At 40.0% G+C, this 21446-nt stretch overlaps 1 protein-coding gene across 1 annotated transcript in view; it reads left to right on the top strand.

Annotated features, from left to right (window-relative positions):
* Window positions 1–21446, top strand: part of ANK3 (ankyrin 3) — a 308020-nt gene that overhangs the window by 1120 nt on the left and 285454 nt on the right. The gene's annotated exons all lie outside the window — the stretch shown is intronic.

Below are 21446 nucleotides of genomic sequence, written 5' to 3'. Positions count from 1 at the left end.
GGGGGGGGGGGGGGCTTGGAAATACTGTGTTTAAACTCTGGAATAAAATTCCAGTTTCAGTGGAACTAATTTATGTTATGGTGTAAGTCTTTTGCCTGAAACTGTACTTAGAAAGATGAATTTTATTATTACTGTCTATGTTGCTGTTTTTTGCTTTCCTGATATCCATGTAATTTCCCCCTCCCATTTTGAAATGGATGATTTTCATGTGTTTACTCTCGAGACAGATTGTTAAATCCAGGAAGTTGACTTCTACAGGTTTTTCCAACTCATATTTTAAATATTAACTCAGTATATTAATTTATAATATGAATTTTGTAGAGTGCTGTGTAAAAAAGACATCTGAAATATGTTTATCATTGTTGCAGAGAAGATATTCAGACTCCCACCCTTTATTTTCTGAGTGTATTTTTGCCTTCCTACCATATGACGACCTCATAGTTAATCCATCTCCTTGGTGAAGGATTTGGTAAAATCGTTGAAAAAAAGGCAAATTCAACCAGATATCCCCCTCTTTTCTCCCAGAATTGCAAAGAGCAGCTTTGGAAGGAAGCAGGGAACAACATAATTAAAATAACTTTTAATGGCAAATTAGGATACCTTCCTGACATACCAAATGCTTCTGTCAAGCACGATTGCCTCAGGGCTAGAAGATATGTCTACAGCTAAATCATGGGGTGGGTTTGGATTTTGACTATGTTAATATTTTTGTCATGCAAATTATTTTTGACGTTCAACAATCTCCCTGTGCTTTTATAGTACACACCAAGTTTTATGGCTTGAGCACATACAGGTCCATGTCTCCTAGAGGACCAAGCCTACAGGACAGAGCAGCCCAGGTGCTTTAGGGTTCGGCAAAGTTTGGAGTCTCACCTGTTATTCCAGCCACGATTGGTGATAGTCTGCCTGTATCCTCACCTTGTAGAGGTGATATTCTCTGTGGGCAGGAGGCTACAGCTGCCTGGTCCAAATCCACCCTCTGACTGGTACAGTGTGTCATTGGGTGCTGGGGAGGAGGTGGGGGGGAAACTGTGGGATGTGTTTAAATTTGTGAGCTACTGCTGGGAGCGTTGAAGGCCAATGGCACAACGCTCCGTTGATGCCTTTTGCGAGGTAATGGCGAAGCCTTCCCCTTACGTGCCTCGAGCCTTTGCTACACGAGCTGTGGCTAACACCGGGCATCACAGCAAACCACCACGTTTCAATATGGCGTGGCTAGAGCTTTATAAACCTGCAGAAATTGTTGTTTCAGTGCTCGGTCTGATTTTTCTTCGTGCTGTTGGAATCATTGAGACTGCTGGGATGTGCTGCGTCAGGCTGAGGTGTGTCCTTTGTGACTTCTGCACGTTAGGGCTGCTTATATGTCAGTGTTAAAGGCAGGCCTGGGCCAGAACGTGCCCAATGGAAGGGGAAATACTCTTTTTTTTTCTTTCTTTTTTTTTTTTAAACAACTATTCCTTCTTGTACTAATAGAAAATTTCCTTACTTTTCACAGTTAATCGGGGGAAGGTGTTAAATTTATTGTTTTGATGCAGAAGACGAATCTCTGACTGGCCACTGAAGAAGCACTTTGTTGACTCAGGAACGCTCTCCAAGAAAAGTTTGATAAACAAATGGTGTTTGGCTGTAAACTCCTGAGTCAGGTGAAAGCTTAACTGGGTCTGGGATTCCAGGGAGTTACACCACCTGTCCATCTGAAAAGTAGGTATTCTGAAATGGGTATTTCCGTGGCCTCCTTCCTGTTCTTCTCAGATAGTGACTTTCTTGGCAGCTCTCCTTTCTCCATATTTAGCCTTTCCCTCACCTTCTGTCTCGTTTCTCTTCAGAGCTGAGTGGTGGCAAGTCTTCCTTCTGCTCTTTGACTGAGGTACTCATTCATATCCCAGTCCCTCTTCATCGACTCTTGGTTTTCCTGTTCTTACACAATTTCTGACATAAAAGATGCAGAAAGAGCAGGATGACAGCAATGGAAAGATGACATAGTTTGCTATAGGGAAACAACAGTCAGTAGCGGGTGTTCTGATTTTTCTAGAGTTCTATGATTAGGATGTACCACAAAAAATAAGCCTTAACCTGGCAAACAGCATCTTGCTTTTGAGCACAAAGACGTACAATAACTGTGCGTTCTGAACATATTGGCCAAAGCAGGAGATTTTCAGCAAGTATGCTGAAAATTTCAATCTATATAAAGAGGATGACGATAAGAAGCAGATTGGGAGGTGTCGCTGAGATTTATTTTAAAGGATGGACAATTTAGGTGAAAGCAGAACAATACTGTGTTTAGCACTGTGGTATTAAATGGGGATACAGCTTTCAAAGGATGATGGAGGTACCGCATCAATATTTATTGCTGAAGCTACACTGAGCAGGATTAGCTCTCATGAAATATGAAGCCTAATTAGTTTTTCTGTTCCATTCTTCAGGGTTCTTCTCCACCAGCTGCCTGTGCCTATTGCACTTGAGCTTCAGTTGTCCTGCAGTTTCCAGCCACACTTTTACAGAGTCAGTGTTTTGGAACTGTCAAGTTGAATCCCTAGGCATTATGGAGTGGCTTTATCTTGTATATTTGTGTCATCACTTTTCAGTAAATTTTGGATCTCAATTATAGAAGAGCACTGAGCTTGTCTGTCACTGGAGATATAAAAGATGTGTTTTGATTTTTAACAAAAGAGAAGTATTCTTTCCTCTTCTCCTTCAAACTACCAGAATGAAATTAGCCATGAAAATATTTGTGGTCCTCTGAAGCTTTAAAAGATAACCAGGAGTGCATGAACAAGAAATAAATGAGATGAGCTCAAAACTTCTGTAGTGTAATTTATTTTTTTTTTTCCCAGTTCATTTTTACAGTCATTTACTGGGCACTAGTCACTTCTGAATAATAGGAATTGTCACATTAAACTCTTGTACCAGAAGGTGTGCTGGAAATGCTTTTTTTTTTTTTTTTGTTTGAGGGATCTTTAGCTTTCCTCTTCCCCTAACCCCCTCCAAGATCTTCAGACAACCTGCACAATTAATGTGGCTGATGTGTGTCTCGTACGTATAGCATAAATCAGTAATGGAAACTCCTAACAGAAATGCCTAAAGAGTTTATTCTTAAAGGCATGCAGGAGAGAGCTCATGCTGAACCCTTAACGTGGTTCTGGAGTAACCTGTTCATTAATCCACTGCACTGCCTTACTTCGTTGGTCACTGTCGTATGATTTCAGCGTTGTGTTCCATTGCTTTGTGTAGAATTTGGATGTGCTATGCAGGGAGGAGTGAGCTGCTTTTGCAGCAGATTGAAAATCAGTGCTTGGGGTCAGAATGTTTAGGGTGGCCCACGTTATGATTTTTGGACTAACGGGAGGTTTAGCCATATCTCCTATCTTGAGCCAGTAGCCTGGGTTCACTGCGCTGGGAACGCACTTGGCAGTTTCTGCCAGAGAGTGTTTGCTCTGTTGCAGCTCCAGGTTTGACTCAGCACCATTAGTGGCTGTCTCCAGAGGGGACTCTTGTGTAGCTGCACGTGGTTCAAAATGTGGTCAGCAATGTGTCTTTATTGGGATGAGAAACTTCCAGGGGCATTCGTATGGGAGTAGATGGTGGGAGGTCAGAGGTTCGAAGGTGTGTCGAGCCATTCTCCACTGTTAGAAAAATGCAGTGTCAGTCGTGGTCTGGGAGAAGAGTTGTCCCTGCCTCTGATGGAGTCAGATCGGGTCCTATATAGGTAAAGCTTGCCTCTACTGAAATATCATCACTGGTGTTGACAGTCAACATGTGGGGACATTATTAGGGGACCTGGGGTCTTGGCATTTCATTTTTATATGGTCAAATGACTCGCCTGCATGTGTGTGATCACAGTGGGGCTTCCACTGACCGTAACTCAGCACCTGTGAAGACCAGATCTTGTCATCATGAGATGAGAACTGGGGTTTTGTTTCTGAGTTTCATGGTGGTATCGCACTTCGTTCCAAGCTGTCTTTTACAGCTAGATTTACTGATTTGGTTGCTTTAATGAACCATGTTTATCTATGCTCAGTTCTCATACACGTTATGGTTGTTGGGGGAGAATATCCGCTGCTGTGTGCTCCCAGTGGAGAAGTACTCATTGTTAATGGTAAAGAAAACGTTCGTGGTAGACTCTAAATTTTTTTTGGTAGCTTTTAATTTATACATAAAATTAACTATTACTTGGAGTGTAAATGGATTTCTAAATTTGGTCTGTTCCTGACAAGCTGAGAAATTAAAATCCGCTTTGATTTGTGAAGTAAAATGCAAAAAGTCTCTACAAGGAAACCGTCTCTCTTCTTGTCTTGGTAAATAAGGTTTACACGATTTTGATAATTTCAAGTTTCTGTGGATGAGAAATGGTTCTTATAGATGTAAATTTGACCGTATAGGGATAGTCTTAAACCTTAATATGTCAGTGCATCCGTATGCTGAAAATTTAATTCAGTGGCGTGATAAACAGATTTGTTTTGACCTTGCCTGCCAATTTCTACTTGTTCTGCTTTAACGTCCATTTCATTGATGTGATAGATTCTTAACCTCACATTCTCAGCAGATAAAGAAAAAACAAAGTACAAAAAGGCCCCCGAATTTCTGGAAGATACTCCTCATTTGTATGTCCAAATACTAAAAGCCCAAGAGCAGCAGAATAAAGAAGTTTTCAGTTATTGTGAATATTCTTCTTAGTTCTGTTTTCTGAAACTCCAGGCTTTAAAATTGTGTTCCTTTGAATCAAACGCATTTCCATTTTCATGCCATCTATAATTTTCTGAATTGCTTCGGAAAATTAACATGCATTGATTCCCGTCACCTTGATTGGAATCACTTTGGTACATAGTTTTCCCTTTATCAGACTGGAACAAAATAAAGCGTATGTAATGGGAAGTTAAGCATCTTATTGTTTTGAAATGAGCCATTTCAGATGTTCATTTTCCCTGGAAAAAAAATACTCTAATTGACATTACCTAGCTTCAGTAGTATTAGTCAACAGCTCCTAGCCCCCAGGTATATATGGTTAAAAAATTGTAAGTAGATGTTATTCTCATCGTCTGTATTAAATGAAACAACAAGGTGTGTTATGTAATTGAATTTTTAATAGAATTCACTTTGTAGCTAAGTGACAGAACATGTAACCTGAACGACAATCCTTCCATTTGCTGCTAAATTACCACTCTTGCTGAAAAAAACAATGTGGGTTTTTGTTGTTTTTTTTTTAAATGTGCTTTTTTAACAGAGGGATCCTGCACTTTGTGAGAGAATGCGAAACCTGAAGGGAGGTTCTTGGATCCTGTGACATAAGTTCATCTTACAGTTTTGAGATTTTTCCAGAAAATTTGGGTGTGAATAGTTCTGGTCCTCCTGAAGGATGGGTCTATCAAATAGAAGTACAATTATGGATAAATGCTTCAGCTGATTTTCTTAATCTCTTCTTTATTCACCAAATTTTGCTTCCCTTGTTGTGGGGATTTTCTCCTTGCCTCAGTGAACCATGTTCCCAGCTGCTATAGGAGCAGTCGTTTCCCAGTGTTGCCTTCTTTCTGAGCTCTGTGTTGCCTTTTCCTTCCTCCTTTTCTTTTCCAGCATTTTCTCACTGGATTTCTCAGCTGTTCCTTCCCCAAACGACATTGGCTGTCGCTGTGTGTCCTCCCTCAGGAAGTTGATGGCCTTGAGTCTGTTTTTTTGGGATGAATCTTCTGTTCTCTCGACACTTTCCTCGCGTTGCACTGGACGCTTTATAGCGGGTTTCCATCTCTTGAATAGAGTCTGTTTATTTTCACTCACCGCCCAAAAACCTGCGGCTCCACGTGAGATGTGGCTCCTTGGTGGCCTCTCTTGGGTGCAGTGTGGCGGAGGTGAATGCAGCGGGCAGTGTTCCAGGACGGATGGCACGTGGGTCATTGCTGGTGCCTGGCGCCTCGGCTGGAGCACTTCCAGCGTCTACTGCTCCATAAACTGGGCACTTACAGTCCTGGTCATGTTGTATCCTTTGCAGTAGATTGTTTTATGTCCAATCAGGTTACAGTTAGATTGAATTACAGAAAGTGGGTTTGAGCTACGAGAGAGACAGTGCATCAGTCTGTTCCATACTGCCGTTTTGCGCTCGTCAGCGGGGCAGGGAATGATCTAAAAGTTCCTGTAATAGTTCTTTTTATTAAACCACTGTGTAAACTTCAGCTTGCTCCAACTTCAATTCATTTTGAATCATATGGAGACCTTTTTCAGGTTCCTGAGACTCTTCTGGTTCTGCGTTTAACATCTGGGAAGTTGTTTTTCCAAACTCTCTAACTGATGCAATTACAGAATTCGGTAGGTCTTAGTGATGGCACCTGGGTAGGTCTGGCAGGTGTTAAAATGCTTATCACATTTATGCAATGGTTATGGCTTAAGCTATAAAAATAATTTGATCAATCTGCCAATTACAGGTTGAGAAAACGAAATGCATCTGGGCATCTCCCTCAGACTTCCAAGCAAGACTCCGTACATCTGCATAACCCTTCCTGGGCAGGGACTTGTTCCTCCATCTGTTTACCTCACCTTGACTTTGTGGAAGTGGTGGTAGAACCTGCAGCTTTCCTCCACCTCTGGCCAACTCCAGGCAGGAGTAGGGAATGGTGCCCTGTGGAGTTTCAGGGCCTAGAGAGCCAACACCCTGCTGGGAGGGAACTAACTCCATCACATTTTTGTTGGAAGTGCCAAGATATCTTAGCAGGGAAGAGATGTTTACCAAAGTAGGCAATTTAGGGGTTTAAGCTGAAAAAATAGAGGGGTTTTTCCTTATGTTTTTGAAGCTCTAAATTAATGGCAAATGCTGGAGCCAAGGTGCCATGCTGTTAGATCTTTCACTTGCCAAATAGGTTCATCTTCAGGTTTTAATGTTATATAAAAACATTTTATTAAATTGCTAAGTGTTCGGTCCTTATTTCAAGGGACGAAGCTTTTGGTATCTGATCAAACCAGCAATATAATGAATTCTTGGTCACTCTTCTCAACACCTCAGATTTCAAGTTTAGAACATGAGCACTAGTTAAAGACTTTATGGAAATAACAGAAATCTCCACGTTGCCTTCCAGTTATTTTCTAGCTTGCTAGTGGAGGTGCAGGTTGTTGCATCCCACTGACTGCCAGGTGCAGGGTCAGTCAGTTGAAAATATTTGTTGGATAAACTGAAACAGGCAGGACCTTTGCTATCATTTCATACCCAAAGCAGCACAGGGCAAACCCTTCCTTTTTCCCTTCACTTTTTCCCTTTTTCCCTCCTCTCAAGAAAAGGAATGACCTGGATGGATGGGGGGAAAACTGCACATGGGGTATTTTCTCTGGCATTTCTTAGATATGTAATACCATGTCTTCTGATGTCTAAAAATTAACCACATAGTTAAGTATATTTAGGATACTTAAAGTGTTACCATCGCAGTCTTGTTTCAGGTTTTTTGCTTAACGAGAGATTTTAGTTGCTGAGAATTCTCTCTAGTGCATTAGCAATTTGTGAATGTAAACAAGAATTGGTTTTTGTTTTTCTGAATAATTTTTTTAAGGAGTCATTATATTGTGAAAGGGAATAATATAAAGCAAAGTGGTGCTTCAGGTTCACCATTAAGTCTGTTTCATAGTTTTATTTTAAATTGCTGTTTAGGGGGAATAATATTTTGGGGGGTTATAATGGTTATACAACCATTGTGTGTTGCTGTTTGTGTGCGTGGCCTTTTTCTTTTAGTTTGATGTAAGCTTATATCAGTGTCCAAATGAGCAGATCACTGCAAGCTGTGTTCCTCCTTTTCTCTTTTTTGGATGTGTCATTCATGGAATAGTCTGTAGTAAACAATTATATCAATTTTAAATTTTTTTCTTAATGAAATAATATGAAAAGCAAAAGTTAAAACCACCAACACTTTTGCTGGACTACCTGGTATTTGTGTAATTTCCCCTAGTGTCATTTTTAAGGAGAACCTCCAAGTCAAGAGGTGGTTGATGCTTTTACTGAAGGTCTCGTCGCTTATTTCTGTTGGTTGGTTTCTAAACTAGAAAGTAAGAATCTTTCTGAAAAGGTCCTGAATCGATGTAGGATTCACAGGATTGATAAGAACCCGTTAATCTGAACGATTCTAGTATGCTGGGAGTTTATAAATTATCTTGGAATTTGAATCAGGGGAGTGAATGAGAGAATCTGGGAAAGGAGGAGGTGGTGGCAGAAGTGGGATTTTTCAGATCTTCCCGGGTTGTGTTTAGGCAGGAGCAGGGACAGGACATTCACCCTCTTTTGCTGGTTTCCAGCTTTTTCTTGCTGGGGCTGTGCCAGGGTTTCTTTACATGTTAAAAGCATCTTGCAGGGTCTGAGGATGAATAAATAGTATTCGCTAAAACACTCTAAAACGGGAGGTGCTATATGTGGTGAGAAAGAGACGTGTCCTGATGGAGATGACCATCTTCAGGCAAGGTCTCAGCTGTGTGTGAAAGGTGTAAACCCAGAACAGACCAGGCTCAGGCAGAGTGCTGTGGGATGCAACGTACCCTGCTCAGGTGGGGCGGATGCTATGCAAGTGATGCAGAGGGCTCTGCCCCTTTTCCCTGCTCCCCTAAACAGACCTGTAATTTCATTTACTTAATTACTGTTGTGCGTGGTTGGGAGGCAGTATCGCTGCTAATTAGTAATTAATATTTGCAGTAGAATGCCCGTGTGGAGTTTTCACAGGGGAAAGCCTTAGCAAATAGAGCAGTGTCACTTTGAATGGTTTTCCAGCAGAAGATTTATTATCAAAGATGGTCTGTGTAATTCTGGCGGCTGGTTCCACTCATACTCTATTGAATCTGAAGGACACATCCCAAAGAGGGGTTTTATTTAAATGTCCTTTTAAAAACAAAAAAATCTAAATATGGGGATGCTAGTCTGCCCTAAACCATGGGGGGATCCAGCTATTTCAGTCATAATTTTTTTTTTTTTTTTTTTTTTTTTTGTCTAACGTGCAGTTTTTGAACAAGTTTAGTTAGCAATATTTCATGCTCTTCATGTGTGTTCATTACCTAATTCTTGTACGGCTCCTTCAAAAGAATGAATGAACTGCTGAGTATAAGTGACTGGAAGTAATTAACCTCTTTCCCTTCATTACTACGTAGGCTACGCTGTGTTGTTAGAACTTCTTCCACATCAGTTACATACAACTTCCTGGCATTTTCTTGCCACCTAGTAAGAAACAATTTTCTGTCATCCGGATCATCAGCTGAAATGCTTTTGGAAGGTAAAAAAAGGAAATGTTTCCTAGGCAGGTGAAATCAGTAGGTATCTTTGCTTTTATAGCCAAGAGTCATTTTACCACATACCTAAAATGTGCCTCGTGTATGGAGAGGGACAGTCCCCGCTGAAAATAAAATTTATTTTTATTTTAGAATGTGTCCATGGATCATATAAAGATATTATTGGCCTTATTTTAAAGAAATGGTAGAAGTATTGTGGGGATAAGGATAGTGATAGTTGTAAGTAACAAAACCCAGACAGCTAATGGGTATGACAAGATAGATGTGGATCTGAATCAAAATATAGTTTAACTAATCCAAACCTGTTTGTTTTACTGATATTTTAACAGGAAGATAAAAGGTAGTGCAAGGTGGTGCTTACTGTGGTTATCACCTACTAGCAATTATGTGAGAGGAAAGGTTTCAAAAAGCTATGGCAAACTTGCATTAAATAAAGTTTTGACAGTCTCGATCTTAAAGCACGTTTCAGCAACCGGGTTTTTTTTAGATAATAGAGTATGAGAAAGCTACTCTAAAATGTGAACATTCTAAGGAGTTTTTAAAAATTTAAAGTTTTTTGTTATGAAACCTCGTACTTAGTAATGCAATAAACTTAGTAACTCAGTAAATAAGAGTATATAAAGACCAACTGCTGGCAGTTAAAATAAAACCAAACGGGATGTCTGTTCATCCACAAGTGTTGATGAAACTGTACAGAATAATAAAGTGTTGTATTTGCAGTAAGGCCTGTAGGTGATTTGTCTGAAAGCTGAACTTCTGAAGGTGGAATAATGGCCTTAAACATTTTAATTTATGATGCTGTTAAATTGAAGAGAAAATCCAAGGCTGACTGTTCAGTGTAACCCTTAAACAAGAGCATAACTTCTTTTATTGAATTTATGGGTATAATTAAACTCAAGAACCTACAACCTTCGTTTTTACCCAGCTTTCAAATGTGCCAATCAGTTTGACTAGTCACCTAAGTGCTAGCCTAACCAGATTTAGGCTGAGCGTGTTAGCAGTACTGATAATTTTTTTTTTTTTTTTTTTTTTTTTTTTTTTTTGAGGGGGGAATTTAGGTCTTTCTGGAAATACTAAAAGTTATCTTTCAGGAGAGAGATTTGAAATCTTCTTTAAAAAGCTCCCAAGCCCTAGAAATAAGAGTGCATGTGTGCTGCATGAGTAATATTGTAAAACAATCCCAGCCCGGGCATTGAGAGCTGCAGGTTCCTTCTACATTGCCCCCTAGTGTTTCGGTAAACAAAACCCAACCCAGAACAGAACCCAAATGCAACGAATCTGAGAAATTTTTGCTTCTACCTTATGTTTTTCTCTCACTGTGTCAAACCTTTGTATTTATTCCCAATGCTGTATCTGTGCCATTTCATGAATTTCGCTGCATGCTTCTGTTCCCTGTTTTTCCTATTAAACTGGCTATAGGGTAGGACCCCATGACTACAAATATTCTGTTGAACTTGCCCTTTCCAGGCATCTTTGTAATATACATGGCTTGACTTACTAATACAGGGACTTCTTTCTCTCCATGTTTTCTCCTTTCCTTTGTCTTACACAAACGTGTATTTAACAGAGAGTGGGATCCTTCCTACTCCTCTCAAGTCTCAGGCTCTTCAATCATATGAAAACCTCCAGTTCTGTTAAATTAGAAGATATCTTTACAATGAAATGTTTCACTCCGAGCTGTACAGTCAGCCTTTCTGACTTCTGTACTCACAGTTTTGCTCTTAGGTGTCGGTGACAATAAGATCTTGAAAACACAATTAAGATGTGGCTCATCACTCTGTGTTTCACTTCTCTGCACATACATATGTATTTGTAAGGAAGATCCATTGCAGCAGAACTGACCTTAATGTCAAATTAAATGCAAAGCAGGCAGGGTCAGTTTGGAGGGGCAGTCAGCAGCCCTTTGCAATGACCTTGACAGGAGGAGCTTCTGTGGGCTGCAGCATCGAACTATTCCCTGTAGTGGAAGCTCTGAGAGTGAGAGGAAGGCAGTGCAGATTCTGCCTAATCTCTGGAGTGGGTGTTTTTATCAGCAGATTGCAGAGCCATGGTATTTACAACACCTAATTTAAGCTAGGGCTAAACATGGCTCATTTTTCTGGAAATTCTATTTAATGGAAGGGACCTGTCTGCTTGATAACTGGTAGATTACTTCCAGTGCATACCAACAGTCCCTAGCAGTAAGAAAAATGAGGCTAGCGATCCAGGTAAGTTTGGGTATGAGATGGGCAAGCTGGCTGTCTTTAAAAAGAGAGTCAATCTGTCTCGAGTCTTGAAAATGCTGGAGGAGATAGGCCGCTCCACGTTTTGGCAGGCCGTGCAGCGCAGGAAGAGTGATGCTCTTCTGACCTGCAAGGCTGCTGGCTGTGACCCCAGCTGCTGTCAGGGCAGTGTGGCGAGGAGGAGTAAGCATTAACCAGTCACCCTAGTCCTTGTGGATATTAAAGACTTCAAAGTGTATCAGAATCACCAAGAACTGTTTTTAAATGGTGGCATTTTCCTGCAGCAGGTGGTGGGGTGGGGTGGGTGAGATTGGACCTGGGGTTTGGTAGTAGGATGGGGCAGACAGACAGGAGCCTTCTGTTCTCCTAGTGCTTACCTCACTGCTTTTATTAGTGCTTTTCCTCCTTGCATATGCTTTAATTTCTATCGTTTGCTTTGTAGTATACTCCAAAACAGAAGGGGAAGTCTGCTTGCAAAGGATGTGGGTAAAGCCTGGTCAGCCTGTCCCTTACAGTCCATTTTTCCTCAGTGATAGACACCAATAGATCTGCTAGATCTGTTTGCTACACTAGTATCCTGTGAGGTTTGAAGTATATATCTATAAAAATATGATAAAAATATAAAATATAAATATAAAAATATATGGTAACAATAAGGTGGCTTACAGCAAGTTCAGAAATAAATTCGTGTATTGCATCTTGGGTCTTTTTCTCACCGTTTGAATTTATTGTGAGTACGCTGAGAAATCAAAATGACAAGGTCGCAATTGATCACAGTCTTCGTGGTCCTGAAATAATGTCCTTCTCTCGTCTTATCCAAATCTCCATAGGGCAACCTGAAAGGGCAGCAGATTTCAGTAAACAGTATGACTACTTTGGATTACTAACGTCAGCGTTTCTTCTTTGTAGTTATCAAAGCTTTATGTAGGGTTGGTGTGCTTTGGGGTTGTTTTTTTTTAGAGAACTTGGTTTTATAAAATTACTCCAAGTGAAAATGGCATTATTTTACTGGTTTCATATTAATCTTGATAGTACTACTGATTTTTATTGAGCAAAAGTTCAGAAAACCAGGAGTTCGTGCTCTTCTCTGAAACGGGCACTGAGCAGGTCCATGTCTTCTTTTCAGTTGGTTAATTTTTCAGAAGTTCTCCTGAGTTTGGAAATAAGAAAGGGATTTAGATAGGTACAGAAAGTATTTTGTACAGTCAGTCTAATGAGGAGTGCTAGAAAGATGAGGAAAAACCTCACAGTGCTTCAGTTTGTGCATTTTCTTGTTGTCCAGAATATAATCTCTTTAATTGCAACTCAAAATCTAGACAATAAATACACAATAACACTTTGCCTGTGAGATGGTAAAGTATAGTTTGAGGGCTTTGTGTCAAATGCACTTACTGTTTTGTCTTGTGATGTTTGCTCCTTCTACTTGAAGCTGTTTCACAGCTGGGAGGGACAGGACTCATTCTAAAATAGGCAACAAAATGTTCATCTGAGGGGCTGGAGTCGTCGTGCAGAATGCCGAAAAAGACTGTTAACTACTGTTTAAGATTTGGAACTTGGCATTGCAGTCCAGGGGCCTCGTGAAACAAGGGTATACAGTAATTTTTCCAAAGGTTACCTCAGTGCGATGTAGGGGAACGTGGGCGGAATCCAGCTCTGTGTTACAGGTTGTTGGAGTGAGCACACAAACCTTTTCCCCTTACACCTGCCATCGTGTTTCAAGTCAAAGCTTTGCAACTAGCACAAAGCTAGCGTAGTCCAGACCCCTACCAAAAAATGTCCTTGTTTATTTTTACTCCCATGGCAGGGATTAATATTGAATAGGCTTTTGTTTAAAGCCAAAATTTTCAGAAGGCAAACTAGGAGCAGAGATTACGGAGTGCTCTAATTCTCAAGTGTCGAGCGCTCAGCAGCTTCGCTGAAGAGTGGGAGTTGCTTGTCTGTTCAGCAGTTTTAAAATCAGGCTACTTGTTTAGCCCGACTTAGCCTGTGTGGTTTTTTAAATGCATTACAGCACACTTCTGTGAATGACTATTAACAATGCCATTATGCAATTCTTTGCCATTCATGACAGGCATACTGCAGAGTGCATGCAGAGATAAATCCAACAACACTAGGAATGGATTTATAATTAGAGCTTGGGGGGGAAGGGAAGAGAGAAAGTAGCTATTTGGAACATATTTTCACTTTATGTCTTTATTTCTGAAAACGTGTGATACGTCCATCTGGAGCTAAGCGGTATCTGTGCTCAGTCTGTTGGGAAGAGCATGATAGAATGTTCTGACAAGCCTCTTCTCACAGCAGCTTCCATCCCTGGAGTAACTCTCCCCTTACTCGGTTGTACCAGTCATCTGTCTCAAACTGAATCAAGATCTCAGTTGCGGTTAAGAGATAGTCATGCATGGAATAGAAGAAGCTGAAAGAATCAGTCATAGTGTTGGCTTGAACTTTCTCTTCAGGAATTTTAGCAACTTTTTTTTTTTTTTAAGTATTCCACTGCTATTGCTTGAGGTCTTGTAAGTGTTCTACTTTTCATCTCGTTACTGGGGTGTGCATTTCAACAGAAAAGAAAGTGTCTTAAAGGCCTGGATATTTAACCATATAAATAAAGTGTATTTAAGGGAAAAAAAAAAAAAAGCAAGCTACACTAAGAATTACATATCAGAACTGTTCCTGCTTTATAAGCATGATGCTGAATGTAAAATAAAATGCAACTGAAAAAAATCACTTGATTCTGCAGATTAATTAGGGACTAAGGATCTAAGTGGCTATTTCATTCAGGACTGTATAGAAGAGAGTGGACTTTTGCATTATTTTCTCATTTCCTAAGTAAATAACTTCTTGTTGCTGTGTTAATGACAATAGTAAATGAGTCTGTAGTTGGTACCGAGACTGGTGAGGGCTGTTAGTGTCAGGTAGAGTGCAAGTTCAACCTTGGTTACATTGGTCTTTTCCCTAGTGTTGGCATTTAAAATGATGCCACCTCGTGCTGCCGTCCTTACAACTGTGAAGCTGTAAGGATGTTGCTATATCAGGATGTTTGAGGACTATTTCCATTGCTTTGGGTGAGGCTGGGCTGTAGTGGTAAGCAGCCGACGGCGTAGGAGGATTGACTGAGCAGGGGAACCCAGGCCTCATGAAGACAAATGTGGGTCATGTGCTGGCTGCTGGCTGAATGTGGGAGCCATGTACAATAATCCAAACAAGCTGTGCTGTGCTACTGATCTGGATCAAAAACTTGAGGGGGTTGGATAGAGAAATCCTGACTTCTTTCCCAGTCAGAATTTCTGTTTCTTTGCAACCAACGTGCAGAATAGCCATGGGAAGCGTTAGCAGGCACTCAGCTCTTACGTCTCAACCAAAGGCATGAAGAGCTGAAAACAGTCGTGTCGCAGCATTGAGACTGTCTTGAAATTTTATGTAGTCTGATTCATTTTTATCCTTGGAACATGTACACCCAGGTGGGATTTTTAAATAACCTTTAGATTTTTTTTCATTAAGTTAATGCATATTAATTCATGACAGAATGAATCATATCTTGATTCATATTGTGCACTGCTTGGATTTAGTCACTAATGCAGAAATTGGAGTGGTCCAAAAAATAAGCAAATATCTTAATCACTCAATGCTGCTATTACACGTTTCTTCTAAGGTCAGCTTTTCATGTCAGGATATTATGATGCAAATAAACACATCGCTGCTTCAGTCCTTTAACATCTAATTTAAAGGAAAAATGAGCCTTTGTCGCTAACGAAGAACCTGTGTCTGGAATATGCGAATATTACACCATCAAGAACAAAAGAAATGCAGAGCTATTATTCTAACTGTGATTCAACAAGAGAGATAGGCAAGCTGTCGTTGTTTTTCTTCCTATAGAAAAAAACAAAACCAACCCAAAAAACAAGCAGCATGGGATGGAGTAGACACTTGGATTTCAAACTTTGCTTCAGTCTTTGCTCAGAAGTGTATTGTTTGTGGAAATCAATGGATTTGGAGGAAAGTATGGAAGAATCGAGTCCTTATCTGCATCTGACTGTGTTTTCTTCCCATAGTAAAGCATTATCAAATCAAAAATTTAAGCAACTGTCATGATTTCATAATGCCAGGAGAGAAATGTGACTGCCTTTGCAGAGGGAAGTCATTGTGATATCCACTGTTTACATAATGAGTTTTAAATTATTGTCGTCTACAACAGTTTTACATTTGTGCCACTGAGAGGAAAAAAAAAAAACAAACCAGCTTTGGTAATATATATGGTGTATCACCTAAGATGCAACATTTCATGTTTTTTCCTCCAGTTTCAGTGTTAGTATATGAAGCTTTTGCCGTTTGTAGGGGTTTGAGGCTTTGTGGGACCTTCACGCTTCACCTGAATTGGATGTAAAACCTGTTAACGAGTTTGTGCTTGCAGAAAATCCAACTTCAAAAGAATATAATCAATGATTTGAGGAAGGAGGGGAAAAAGATTTGGGACATCTGCCTTGAAAGTGGGTTGTCTGACGCGATACTGCCTGCCTTCATCTATATTTATTGCGGGGAAAAGTGGATACATACTGCTTCAAAGTCAAATTTGCCGTTTCCTTAGTACTTGTACCAAATCTACAAGGCACACAAGGGTTAGTGCCTTAAAAATAGCGTTTGCTGCTCCAGTTGGGCGGGTATCCTGAAACAAGTAGTCATGAAAGTAGAGACAAGGTCCTGTGGTCCTTTCCAGGCAAGCTGTAGTTGTTCTTTAACTACCTGGAAATGAAGCTGTGGGGGGTTTATAGCTGTTTCACAATCACTGTAATTACACTTTTGTTTCCTGTTTTGAGTTCTTTTGAAATTAATAAGGTCAGTGAAACTCTTTACAACTATTATGCTGCAATATTTATGTGCCTTCGTATCTGAACTGTCCATTAAAGTTAAAAGTGAAAATTCAACGACCTCTCTGAATATAGGAACAGCCGCTCACTGTATGTTGAGAAATTTGTGGGTTTTCCCTTGTCTTTTTTTTTTTTTTAATTCTATAAACACCCAAGAAATAGTAGCTTGCTTACAGTCAGGACCTCTTATGACTTGTAAACATGATATGAGGGTGTATAACAACAGCGAGTTTAAACTCAGCTGACAGTTCATCCGGTGAGGATTTACATTTTTGACTTATCTCCAACACTTCCGTTGCTTCGCAGGGACACGGGTGTGCATCTGAGGCAATGCGGGCTGTCGTGAAAGGTGGTAACCTTAGTCCAAAACTCTGTCAACTCTTTCCAGGTCTTACAATTTTAGTACATACCAATGGATGTGGAATATTTATATAGTGCTAAGTGAATGATAGTAGTTTTGGGGGAATTATATGAGTTATGTACTTGCGCTTCTTTGTTTAGAATTAGTGTGTTAATTATTCCTCATAAAAGTTTTTCATAATCATGATTTTAAAACCACACCCCTTAGAACTTTTCTTAAATGACGAGTTAACTAAGGCCCAAGCGGCTTTTAATTTTAAATGTTTTGCAGCCCTAAGAGGGATTTAAAGAATCCATTTTGGTTGACTATGACAACTTTGCTTTGATTTTTGCTAGAAAATGTATGCATTTCCCTGCTGAAGAAATGATTGGCACTTCACTAATTTTAAGTAATTCAAATAATTACAGCAAGCAAATTTTATTCAGTATCATGATCCTTTGCCAGGATAAGCATTAGCACTAATGGCTATCTCAGCAAAATCTTCTGTGGCAGCACAAAATGGCAGTGCTGGCAGCCTGTTTTGTGATGAATTATGTTGTGAAAAATGATAAGGTCTGCAAACTTATGGAGGAGCAAGAAAGGTACGTTCTGTTTCAGTTGAAATTTAGGCATATAAAACCACTGCTCACTGCAAAATGTCTTAGATGGGCTATAATAATCCCTGATGCAAACGTGCTGCGTTTTGAGGTGCATACGTGTGTGGGGCTAGCTGCAGCCAGGCAAGATGTGGCCAGAGGGGCTTGTGGCATAGTCCTCAGCGTGGTATTTCTAATGGGCAAACATTCCCATCTGCTGTAACAGCCAGGAAGTCTGATGGTGGTCCCTGGGGTTTGTTCCCCTTCCTCTGACACCAAGAGGGTGATCCTGAGTGATCCTTTCTATGCCTTGTAGCACGGGATTGTTGTACAACTACTAGCGTAAGTCCTCACATTTGCTAGGTTTAGTACAAGCAAAGAACTGTAAATAAAAAAAAAAAAAAAAAGGTTTTTGGAGGAAATCAAAGTGTATTAGGGGAGCATACAGATGGAAGCCTGGTCCCTTTGACATGGTTGTATCAGCAAAATGATCTGCTGGAGCTGCCAGAAGGATGCAAGCTGGAGGGTGTGATTGAAGCCTGACCTTCCAGAGCGAGCTTAAAGGAATGTGTTCAACATGGAGTACAAATACAGAAGGTATCATACTTATCTGCTCAACTTGGGCTAGAATAAAAACTTACCGTAAAGCCTGAAAAGAAGGGAAAAAAAAAATCAGAACTATATTCACTTGTGTATTCATTGTAATTTCTCTGTTTGTTTATTTTGACAGCTGACTGTTGATTATTTATGTGCATTTCAAGTACAAGAACTTTGGAGAAATAGTGTTTCAGTATAATATCCAAGTATAGACGAGTGGTTTTGCTAGTATTAATATCTACCAAAATAAATGATCTCATTACACAGATACAGAAATATCTCTGATCTGTGATGGAATGCAAGATGTATGTTGTTCACAGTAGCTATTTTATTTATGAAGATACCTCTGTAGAGAGAAGGCCTTAATGTGTGAAGAAACCAGGTTAGAGAATTCTTGTTTTCTCTCCTTCTCCTTTGTTCTGTATATATATAAAAAAAAATTTCCTTTAGGCTTTGATTATTATTTTTCTGCCGTTAGAAGTTCTTCACCCAATTTTGCGTTGCAGAAATGGAGGAAAATATTTTCAATTATAAATGCTATACATGAGAGAGACAGACATTTTGGCTGTTCTGGTTACTATGGTGAGATCTGTGGTGCATCAGTCTCTGTGTTCTTCGAGCAGACTGTTTTGAATTTCCTGTGATGGTTTACAAGCTGTAATGATATTAATCTATTTGTATCCTCTTACACTGCAAAGCAGAGGAAGTGCTGAAAGCCCCTTAATATAGATTGACTGGAGAAGAGATTCGCCCTCCTTGCTGTCTGTCTGAAGCGTGGTGTGGGACTCGAGAGCAGGGCTATCAGGGGAAGGGTGACCTCATATACCGCAGGCAGGAAGCACAGAGATGCCGCTACAGGGTGTGGCAGGGGTAATATAAACCTCCTAAAGAAGGTGTTTGTTTTTTGTTTTTTGTTTTTTCTTGTAGAAATGACCATAGAAACAGCTATAGAAGGAAAAACGACACCAACAAAAAGCTGAGTACATACTCATCGATGTTTGGTTACTTATTGATATGAGCACATGTTAATTCCCTCTGCATAACATGATAGGGATCCTCCTTTCTCTTCTGGCTTCCCTAAGCCAAATGACACTTTTTGACACTTTGGGTTTTTTTTTTCCCCCATGTGGAAGTGTTTTTTTGTAAAGCAGAATAATCCTCACAGTAGACCTACGATGGACCCACCCGAGGATACCATGGAAATTTTGTGCTTAATCCGTTATCTGCTGGTCCGGGACAGATTTGAACTCGGAGAAGCTTTTATCTGGTAATTGGGAGACATTTGGGTTCAAATCCCTTCATAGAGAGGAAACTTGTCTTTCTCAACTCCTCATGAGTAAGACATGGAGCTATAAAGGGAGACAAGGCAAGAAGAAGACCATGTCAGTATACCATTATGAGATTTTTACAGCTGAATTACTCGACAAATTTGAACAGCATCTGTAATATATCAGGCTTAAACAGTCTTTTCAATTAAAGTTTCTGTATGTTGGATAAATAGTTGCATAAATTATTTCAGATGACATGACATATAGCATTATTGCTTTTGTAGACATAAGTATATTTAATATTACTGAGTTAATATTACCAAAGTCTGATCTTTTCTGAGTGCTTCCACAGCAATACTTCCTTCATTCTATAGAAAATTTGCAAAAAACTCAGCGTTTGTCTTGGTTGCCAAATGCAGTAATGATAGCAAAGTCAACTGAAATCGACGTGGAAATTAAGTGTGACTAGTTTATTTGTAGAACAAGACATTAAACTTCACAACAATTATCTGAATTTAAATGTCACAGTTTTGAACTAGTTAGCTTGCTGTCTTTAGTCTACTAGCACTAACTTCTGTTTGAGAGTTTGGGCTTTCAGGTAGAAGTGATAGGGCACAGGGAAATGGAAATGTGGCAGATCTCTTAGGGGAATAGAGGAAGAAAAAATGGCAGCAGAATATAGCCTAAGATTAACGGGGAATAGGCAGTGGACATTAAGGGTCTGAGAATCAGGGCAAGCTAGGTGTGACAAGAGGACTCAGATCAGCAAGAGGAAGCTTGGAGCTGATGTGTTAGCAATAAAAACAATCCAATTTGCAATCAAAACAGAGAGGCAAAGTAGTGGACGACACCAGAAAAGGTTAAAATGATGAACAAATTTGCATCTGATCTACACTAACGTAAAATGTAGGATACTACTCGCTGTCTTACCACTGGGTAGTACGCACCATGTATCGAATTTCATCATTTTCTACCACAGTGTTGTGAAGTTGCCATCGATACATGTCTCTACTGCTGTTGCAAAATGCAAATTTGAACATGTTTGACTTAGCCAAGCCGGACTGAGGCTTAGGTGGTAACCAATAGCCTGGATACGTCATTTTTTTTTTTTCCTACAATCCTCTGTGCTACACAATTTTGGGCACCTTGCTCTGTCTCTGTACTCTAGATCTTGGGTAGAGTAGTTTAGAGTTGCAGTAGGACTACTTGTTTCATTGCACTTTACAAAAAAAGCTGGGAATAAAACCCAAGGAGGGTCAATTTGTCGTCTCGTGCTGTAAGTTCTGAACCACTCTCACTTGTATACAATATCGTCAGCCAGCAGAGATGTTCATGATTGGCAGCTTCAAAAGTAATGTCTGTCAGACTTGCATCAGATGCCATTATAAGCTGTTTACTGGCCTCAAAGTAAATAAATCGTACTTATGTTCCCCAAGTATCTAGTCTTTAGTAGGGTTGTAAGAGTATATACTCTGAAAGCAGTTGATTGAGTATTTTTGTACTCTAGCAAGAATACCTTTTTAACAGTAGCACGTCCCTTATGCCACCATGTAGACAGGTACATTTGATCTTGTGAAGTTTTCATTAAACAGGCTAAATTGGGTAAGTCAAAGGGTAACAGAGTGGAAAGAAAACGGGTGAGGGGGGTTTCCGACTCTCGTCTAGCCTAGCTGCAGCAAAGCAGAATGAGGACAGCCACAAAAACCTTTTAAGCACTGATGTGTTTCATAGCATGAGCTATCAAAAACTGACACCATTTTGGGATTAGCAGCCAAAAAAGCTTCTGCGTGTGCTCAGGGCGTGGTTAGTTACCTTGCTGTATCCCTGTTGTGGCAGGTTAATGCTTTAAATAACACTGCCTGGTTTTGCCCATTGTCTTCCCTTGTAAATTCCACCATTTGTAAAACGACGGCACTCAGGATTAACTCTGGATGTTAGTTGTCTCCCCTCACTGACATCTCAAAAATCAATCTGGAAGTGCTTGAGGATGGGTTTTTTGTAGAGAGGAAGAAAGTAGAACTCCTTGAATTGTTCCCTTTGTGTTTTCTCTTTGTACCTTCGGTGGAATTTTCAAGGGGAAAAAAATAATGTATTTAACCCCCCTTTCGGATAATCTATGCCTGCTTTTTAGAATGCATGAGTTAATGAGCACATCTTCCTCAGGATCATGGTGAGGTAGGTGAGGATAACAATCTGCTGTATAATAGCAGCAGTGGGAAAAACTGATTATTGAGGGAGTTACTCTTAGAGCTCCTGTATTCATAAGTTTGAATTTATGCAAATAGGGACTCAGGACTGGAAGCTTCTGCGTGAAATCATGGGTG

Source organism: Athene cunicularia (genome assembly GCF_003259725.1).
Source record: "Athene cunicularia isolate RWA chromosome 6 unlocalized genomic scaffold, athCun1 chr6_part2, whole genome shotgun sequence".
NCBI classification, from domain to species: Eukaryota; Metazoa; Chordata; class Aves; order Strigiformes; family Strigidae; genus Athene; species Athene cunicularia.
This window is presented reverse-complemented; position numbering and strand designations above follow the sequence as displayed.